The following is a 9,482-nucleotide window of genomic DNA, read 5'->3' on the forward strand; positions in this document are numbered from 1 at the left end:
TACGAAAACACCTGTGAAAACTGCTGCATCTGTTTTGGACGAGATTAATATATAATTGAGGGCCCATTCTATTCCTACATGAAACTAGCCCAGCCCATGTGGATCCAGCCCACATGATTTAAACAATCATGTCCAGCCCACGTTGCAACCCAGTCCCAGCCCATCCTTCACGTAAGTAACAGCGGACATGGAGTTAAGCAAACTACCGTTTGATTGATGAAAGGCGTCCAGATGCTGTGTTTCTCCTCAGCACGTACATCATGCATTACGTCACCCACATGACTCTCAACTTGCTACACACGTCTATGACTCCCAACCTTTGATTAATTAGCTCCATGTTGATCCTGGCCGTTCAAGCAAGATGCAGATTTTTTTTTGGAGAAGCTTCCGTCAAACTTGCTGCCCAAGGAGTTCAATCCCAGCCTTTGATCTTTCTTGCTCTTCAAGCTGAATTCCAGCCATTAGATGAGATCAAAACTGATCAATCTTTGCCGTCCAAGCTTCTATATATGGGAGGCACTTCACTTTCAAACGTCACGCCTCACTCTTCTTCTTCCTTCTTCAGTTTTTCTGTTTCTTCTCTAAGTTCCAGCAAACCACTTCCTCCTTAAAAGCCAAAGCAAAGCTGCAGAATCAACTCTCTTCTCTTCTCTTTCTTTGGCTTGGTCGTTGGAGTTGCAGAATTTTTCTTCCTCTTCCTCTCGGCTTTACCTCTCTGTAAGCTCTCTCTTGCTTCTTTGACTTATTCTCTATGTGTTTATATATGGAACCGGCTGTGTGAGTAAAAGAAAAGAGACAAACAAAAGGGAAGGGATCTAGAAGTCTCCAAGGGGTCTCTCGGTCAAGCACACAGAAAGAAAAGAAGCCAAAAAGAATAAAAGAAAATGAATAAAAGGAAGAGTTGTGTTCTCGGTGATTGTATAGAAAAGGAACAAAAAGTAGTCTATAGAAAAGGACAAAGGAAGGTAGAAAAAGGAAAAGAAAAAGATAGAATAAAGAAAAAAGGATTTTTTTTTTTAGAATTAAATAAAGCTTTGTTTTAAAGCTTGTGATTTTATGAGTTTTAATAAGTACTAATATTTTAAGTAGTGTTTTAAAACTGGCTTTTCAAGTGGCGCAAAAGATTTATAAAACACGTTGTTGTAATGCCTAAGTAAAAAAAATTATTATTTTACAAAAGCGTTTTTACGCCGCCCTAATATTTTAAAATATTTTAGGCGTTATTGATATTAATGCCGTTATTATGTGTTTAATTAATTGACGAAAGAAAATTAATAATAAGGAGAAGATACCTTAGTTTAAGTTTTATATTTTTTTAAACCTCGTAATATTTCTCTAAAATTCTTCTTGCAATTTATTTAGGTAGAAGGTAGCTAAAATACTGCTCAGAAAATACCAGGTAAGGGAAACACTACCTCAAAACCCCGGCAAAGTTTTAATAAAACTTTTTCAAAAGAAAATGTCGGGAATTTTCTAAATTCTTTCAACTCTTTTAATATTACTTGTCTTTTTATATCACCATTATAATAATGCTATTGTCATATGATGTGATTGAAATCTCATGTGATCATACTTCGTTTATATTTGATACATGTGAATTCATAATTTCCAAAGCATGTGCACCATATGAATAAAGTTAATGATATCATAGTATATGTGTTACATGTGCACCATATGAGCAAATGATGGTATCATAGTATATGTTATGAATCATAGTTTTCAAAGGCATATGTTACATAGGAGCAAAGGTTGATTTCATAGTACATGTTTCACGTGCACACAGTTTTACCCCCGCGGTACCATGTCATAGACGATCCGGATCATATATGTGTTACGTGTTATGTGCTATGTGTTATGTGGGTAGCATGGCAACCACACGGAAGGACTAAAGTGTGGGCTACCGGCCGGGGAGGCCTTCACCTAGGGAAGTTCCCAACCCGGTACGGCTCTCCCCTGTGACGACAGGATGGGCTCATAGTCGTCTTTCGAGACGAGCCAAACGTGCGCCGCTCATGGTTAATTAGCGGATATTGGACCAAGGGTGGTTAAAACTTACACGTAGCATAAATAATTCATGCACCATTTTACATTTGATATAATTGTATGTCAATTTACTGTTTCTTAACTTGCTAAATTATTTGAATTCTATTTAGAATTCCTGAAAAGAAAATTACACTATTATTGTTGTGTTTTCCTTACTGAGTTGTCGAACTCACCCCCTTCTTTCTCCAAATCTTTTCAGATGACACTGTAGACCGGAGTCTTTTCGTTATGGATGGCATAGACCCTACCCCTAAGAGCAATAGATCAATAAAGACCGGCCTAACTTTTGTATTGTGCATATTTATTTTGAATTTCTGAAAATATGCTGTAATAATTAAAGAACTACTATGTATATATTCTTATAATGAAATATAGCCATGCGCTATTCCTGGGAAATTGTGTGCATGTTTTAGATTATAGAGATATTTTATAGCTTAAGTTCGCGTTCCCCTTATATCCCAAAACGGGGGCGTGACACCACTCCCCTCGCTCTGCTGGCCGTCGACGTTGTCCATTCCGTCCCCAAGCCTTGAGGAAACAAAAAAAATGGAAAACTTTGAGGAATCAGTACCTAAGTCGAGCTTTGGAGAGCTCCTAGTAGCAGCGAGAGTAATGGCGAGCGAGGTCGACGACTTGGTGAACCCTAGCCACCGATCTGATGGCCATGGACAAGAAATTGACGGTCCCACCGGGCTTCGGAAACCCTAGATTGAACGATTCAGTCAACACACTTGGTACCCTTAAGGACACGTCGTCCTCTCCGCTGGCCATCGACGTTTCCTTATCTGGACAAAAAAATTGAGACAATTTAAAAAAAAAAAAAAAGAAAGAAAGAAAGAAAAATCAAGATAGAAAAATAAATTAATGGCATGGATAAAAAAAAATATATATAAATTATTAATTCTGGACAGTTTGTGCCAAACCGTCTGGAATTGCAGACGGTTTGGCCCAAACCGTCCATAATCAATATTAGCGACCCATTTTCCTAGACGGTTTGAAACTGTCCAGAAAAAACTGTTTAGAACGTTTTTCAGACGGTTTTTTTCAATTTCTAGACGGTTTAAAACCGTCCAAAATTTCTGATTTTTTTGTAGTGAGTGTTCGTTCCAATATTTCATCTCTTTCAATCTTTTTGCATGCTGTTTATGCCCCCCTTTTATTTCCATCTTCCTGTTAGCAATCATATTGCATTATTGCTTCGTGGTCATTGACTTAGAGGGGTTATGACTACTCCGGTTGTGGGACAAAATCAGAGGCCTAGCTCCTACCGGCAATATAATAACATAATAAATATTATTATTAAATATGAATGTATTTGAAATTTCTTATTAAGAAATAATTCTTATCGTTTTATAATAAATGGATGTACTAAAATCAAAACAGACTAACACAAAGTTTTTAAAACGTACGTTAGAATTACTTGATACTTGACGATTAGTTATCAAAACTTTTAACAACTCCTCAAAATACATAGTCATGGTGAAAAAAGATAAAATATGAAAGGTACAAATAGTGAAAGCAAGAGGCAGAAAAAGAAATGGAGTTTGATTAAACTCTGTCCTTACTCTTTTATCATCCTTCACCCAAGCATTACCCTTTTGTTAAACTGCCACATGGATATATGAAGGAAAAATATCGACCACCTAAGTTCTTCATATACCCTACCCCCCCCCCAAAAAAAAAGTATAAACTTTTTTTTTCTTTTCTTTTATTTATTTAAAGAGGAGGGGTTGTAGGGATTGTTTGGCCACCCAAAAAAACCTATTTTAGAGGCGGTCAAATCACCCTCTTAGCCTTGAGGCAGTGGTCAACCACCCCCTTTTTTTTTTTTTTCTCTCCTCTCCCTTTTTTTTTTTTTTTTTTAAAAAAATTTTTTGAATAACTAATTTTTGTTTCATTATTTTTCTTATTTTCTAATAATTTCTAGGGGTTATTAGGAACTTAAGTCATGACAGATTATTTTTGGTTAATACATATGTCATTTGAAGGGATGTCCATTGTGACAGCCATAACAATATATATATATATATATGTATATAAAACAAATTTTTTGAAAGGGTGATAGAAAGGAAATTTTGAAATTTTCTCAAGATTTTTTTAAAAAATAATAATAATAAAAAAAATCTATCGTATCAAATATTTATCTTAGCAAGTAGCAAGTGTACTAGTCTTCTTCTCTCTACTCTCTAGTATCTACTGCAACCTTCAAAATAAACACGAGATATAGTGAAAACACTGAAAAGTAACACATTACACACGCCACCAACCAACATTCATGTGGTGCGAGGAGGATTGGTTCCTAACGTCGTTCTTCTCACATCCCACGGTTCCCATTATACTAGCTTTTTCATCATTGCCCTGTTCAATTTGAAATTTAGAAAAGACTATCTTTTTCGTCATTGCCCTGTTCTATCAAAAGTAATAACTCGATCGGTCACCCCTTAAAAGCCCACTTTGGAGGTGATCGATCAAACCAATCATCTGAGAGGTTCGGCTACAAAATAGTAAAAATGGGATAATGCATTAAGGAACAAAAGTAGTATATTGGATAGTTACATTCATGGGTTCATGATGTTGGGTTGTGTTCATTTCTTTATTGCAAGATATGTTTTGTTTTTTGAAGAGATCTGTTAGGAGGGTCCTCTGTGGCGGCGATACTACTTTTTCTCCCCGGCCTTTTTATTAAGCATCTAGATGTCCGCACACTTTCCGTTTTGGTTTCTGGACATTCCCAGGAATGGGAATCATTGGATCTCGTAATCCGTAATATAATGGGTTTCTGCTCTGGGATTTACAACAACTGTAAAAACACCTGCTTTGCAGTTGCAATTCTTTCGGGTCTGTGTTCCTGAAGAAATAAACCCAAATTAAGTACTGAATTCGTAGATTTCATGAACTGTGAACTAGTTCACTTGACCCACTTTTAGCGAATCGAGGCGAAATTCAAAAGCGAAAAGTTTGGGCACCATAAATCATTGCCGCAATTACCAGAAATGTGTACCATATATATATATAAAGAAAAGAAAACAGAGGAATCACAAATACACTGCAGATTACTGCTATACGGGCTTAAAAAACAAATGCCCAGGCCCCAGGTACCAATGGAGAAAGCATCGACGGGAGTCACGGCAACGGCAGGAGACAAGCACAAGGTCAAGGTATGGCCACTTTGCTATGGTGTTTGTGGGTATATAGGCTTACTCTTCTTGAAGCTGCAGCTATTGGGCTTGCCGGACTGCGTGGCTGCAGAGGAAGAGGGTGGACGGCGAGGACGGACAAGCTGCGCAATGGATTGCGCCAAGTAATCAAACATCATGCGCTTCACGGACACCCTCTTTGCTGGGATCACGCTTCCAATTTTTGGTTTGAACTTCACCACCTTCACCAGCTCCATGTTGGCGCAGAGCACCTGCCCATCTGGGTTCAGCTTCACCGCCATCTCTGGCTCCGGCATTCTGCTCATTACCATCTCTCCCTCTCTCTAAACGTGCTGCTTTTCAATTCCAAAAGTGAGTTTATGGGGTTGATTCGTTTTATGTTAGAGAATAGCTTAAGATATTTGTTTTTTTTTTTTTTTTTAATCCCGTATAAGAAGATGTTGAAAAAAAGAAAGAAACAGCCAATGAGGGGAGAGAAACTTGGGAATATGTGGGTGACGGTAACAGAATTATGTGGTTGACGTACGGTGACAGCTTCTAGAATCAATTAAGGCTAATGCTTGTCCCGTGCAGGCTTCATTGGAATAAGCGGATAAGGTTCATTTTCATAACTAATTAATTATTAAACAATCAAATGTCATTAGGGTAATTGTGCATAGACTTGGATCTTCTTGTACGGTTGATATATCCTCCTCGTTTTTAAACAATTTCTCTGGGCCGACTTGAGTGGCGCAAGCTGAAGTGGAAGTAGCTCTTTTTATTCCGCTAAGTCTTTCCTTTTTGGTTAACAATAGGATATGAATATCTCACGCCGTTAACCATCGCTTCTTTTTTCTTTTAAGAAAAAACCTTTAAAAAGTATTAGGGAAAAATAAATTGCATCGATGTCCCTCTAAATTATAAAAAATTTGCAATATCTCACAAATAACAAAAATACACTTAATAAAAAAATATTGAAAAAATGTGGTGACGGACCGTTGGTGACTGTTGGTCTTTGCAAGACCCACTGTTTTTTTTTTTTTTTTAAAGAGTTTTTGTCTTTTTGAAAATAAAAAATTGAAGGCATTTTAATTTGTTTTTCGGAGCAAAAAGAATATGTTGAAAGTTTTTGGTAATTTAGAGGGAAGATATTAATACGATCTTTAGCTCGGGAGGATATTACAAATTGATTATTGTTAATTTAAGAGAAATATTTGTAGTTTTTTCAAATTATTAAATTAATCGTTAAGTTTTGGTTTTGTAACATAGTATTCAATTCTTGTGTTTATTTTCTTTTATTCCACTTTTCAATTCATATTTTTATAGCATTATCTTTTCTTTAATTCATGCCTTTGTATCAAAATGATCTCTCCATATAAATTATTGTGGTTTTGTTTACTAAATCACTTTCTTTATTTTGAATTTTTATTTATAAAATAAAAATATAAACGAACAATATAATTTTTTTTTTTTTTTTAAAAAAAAAAAAGAAAAGAAAAAAGTGTGTATTTGCATGATGGGAATTAAATGAATTGAAGGAATGAGAGCAAGGAAAGGAGCGTACCTTTGTCACTGGAAGGAAGAAGCGGTGGAGTCAGATAGAGTGGGCTCTTAGACGTTTGGGTTTTATTTATAGACGAGAGTCGCTGAATTGGGTGGACGGTGGCGGGAGTTGGTGGTTATGTGCAATTATTTGCGTACTCCGCGGTTTTACGCGCTCTTTTGGGTTTACGCGTTCTTTGGGTTTGCCTTTTTCCACCCTTTTTTATTTTTTTATTTTTTTTATGCTGCCCCAGTTATCACTTAAGAAGGGGATATTAGTCACCCATCAAACCTTTTGATTTATTTTAGATGCTTGCTTTCTGGTCGTTAAGGCGTTAACCTTTTGAGAAAATTGAATAAGTAAAAAAATTGGCAAAAAGGGTTGTCAACTTTGTCATTTAACTACCTTTTTCTTCTGATTAGCTTTAGATGATCTTCAACAGAGTTGCTACTTTAGTTAAAATAGTTAAATTTAATTATTTTTGTAATTTTTTTTTCTCTCCAACAGATTAGCTTTTTTGACCTTAACAGTAAACAGTAAATAACCAACATTGACTATTCACTATTCATCTGTTTACACTTTTTTATTAATATTTTTTCTCTCTCCCTCTCTGTCCCTCTATGATTCTAGAAGAATAGCCGGCTATGAACAACCAACCAAAATCGGCCATAAACAACCAACCAAAATCATCAAAATCAACCATAAATATTGCTTTAGCCGTGATACACAACCGAAACAGGAGAGACACATTCAAGCTTCAAAATCAGATGGGTTCAACTAAAAATCATCAACCAAAATCAACCCCTTGGTTAGTCATCGGAAATCATTTTTGACTCCACCGAATCCGCGCCTAGCTCAACCGGAACTCGTCTCAGGCCACCGGAGCTCGACTCATGGAGGATCGGGTTGATGGCTTTCGTCTGGGTTCGTCGGGTTCAGCGGGTTCTCTCTCGGATTAGTCTCAGCCTCTCGAGTCTCTCCCATCTCCGGCTCTCCTCTCATGGGTCTCTCCCTAAATCCCTCGATCTCTCTCTCGGTGTGTTTCATAAGAAAAGAGAAAGAAAGAACAAGAAAGACCGAAAAGAGTGGTCCGACAAGAAGAAGAAAAGGGGGGAAGAAGTGTATGGAGAAACCGAGAAAGAAGGGAAAATGAGGAGAAGAAAAGAATAATAAAAAAATAATAAGAAATAATATTTAAATGTAAGTAAAGAGTTGAATAATGAATCTGTTGGAGAGAATATAGGATAAACAGTAGTTAAAGTAGTGAGTTGACCTTTTTCAATAGCTATTATAACTTTCATTGCTAGAGATGCTCTTAGAGGGGTCTTTTTTTTTTTTTTTTTTTTTTTTTTTAAAAAATAACACGTGCTATTATAAATACTGAAAAAGCCTTAAGGCTTACAATTTGAAAATAGAGGGACAGAACGCCCCACACTCTAAGTCATAAGGATCTAACTTAAAAAAATAGCTGCTTAAGCAGAAGCAGTAAATCTTACAAAAATTACATTTGAGCCTCCTTTAAAGGGATCTTTTCATTACCCACAAATACGATAAGGGAAAAAGAAATCATAATTAAAAGCTTAAGATATTGGAATCCTATTGTTAACTAAAAACAGAAAACTTAAAAGGAAAAACTTAATTACCTGAATAACTTAATAAGAGTAATTGGTTCCGCTCCAGCTTGCTTGCTCCACTGCCAGTCGGCTGCTAAATTGAGAATAATTTCAGTATTTAGATGAGGATATATCAAATTTGTCTCCTCAAAGTTTCGGATAATTAAGACTTAAAGAGCGACAGGATTAGGAATAATCTTACAAAACATGAACATAGATTTTAGACAATATATGAACGTCCTACTTATATTTATTCCTCAACTTTTAATCATATTATTTTCCTTGTCATATTCACGAACAATAAAAATCTTATTAACAACTCTACCAAACTTTTCCATTTTATAGTTTACATAGAATCTTTGATTGTACTTTGGCATACTGTATTTGAACATTGTTTCTATTTGTGGCTTTCTAAGATTAGGGGTGGGTATCGGTTTGGTCGATTCAGTTATGGGTGTTTTCAGTTCAGTTACCATCAAAGTCGGTTAAAGTCGCCGATTTTATTTTGCCAACTTTTAATTTCGATATTTTCGATTAAATCGGATAAGTTGTGGAATCAGTTAAAAGGCAGTCGATTAGATCAGTTAAGTCGGTTAGTATTCGGTTCGGTTCGATTGTAATGAAACGACGTCGTTTTGTTTTCAATAAAACTACAAAACAACGTCGTCTCTAATGTTTCGTTTCGGCTCAGTCAGTTAGTGTTCGGTTTGGATCGATTAGGTTAACTGACAAAAAAAAAAATTTATTTCGATTAACCGAACCGAACCGATTTTAATATAGATTTTTTATACTTACTAACCGATCACCAGAACTCGGTAGAGGCGATAGTCGGTCGATGGTGGTTCGGTGGCGGTTAGTAGGCGGTAGTCAGATATTTTGCCCACTCCTATCTAAGATGTATGGTTTCGAACATAAGTGTACGTTACCAATACTATAATCCTTTCTCTAAGGGTCTACAATTTTTGCATCATATTATTTAGGGGAATGTTTTCAAAAACCTTTCACCCCTCAATTTTTACCATTACTATGACTATATCAGGGCCCAAGTGCATCCTTCTTGTTGGTCTTGGACCTGGCATAACCATGGTTGTGGAGCCCTTCTCTGGTCTTGATCTGCTTTAATTTGGTGGCCCGTCATTCTCAACG

At 36.2% G+C, this 9,482-nt stretch overlaps 1 long non-coding RNA gene across 2 annotated transcripts; it reads left to right on the plus strand.

Annotated features, from left to right (window-relative positions):
* The first annotated feature begins 239 nt into the window (after positions 1-239).
* LOC133866894 (uncharacterized) lies at positions 240-2,439 on the plus strand. 2 transcript variants are annotated; one of them, XR_009899943.1, is made up of 3 exons: positions 492-717; positions 1,363-1,399; positions 2,243-2,439. It is a non-coding gene; the product is annotated as an uncharacterized LOC133866894 (long non-coding RNA). The 2 variants fall into 2 exon arrangements; XR_009899942.1 differs by lacking the exon at positions 1,363-1,399 and having other exon boundaries at positions 240-717.
* The last annotated feature ends 7,043 nt before the right edge of the window (positions 2,440-9,482 follow it).

This window comes from Alnus glutinosa, chromosome 4, assembly GCF_958979055.1.
Source record: "Alnus glutinosa chromosome 4, dhAlnGlut1.1, whole genome shotgun sequence".
NCBI lineage: Eukaryota > Viridiplantae > Streptophyta > Magnoliopsida > Fagales > Betulaceae > Alnus > Alnus glutinosa.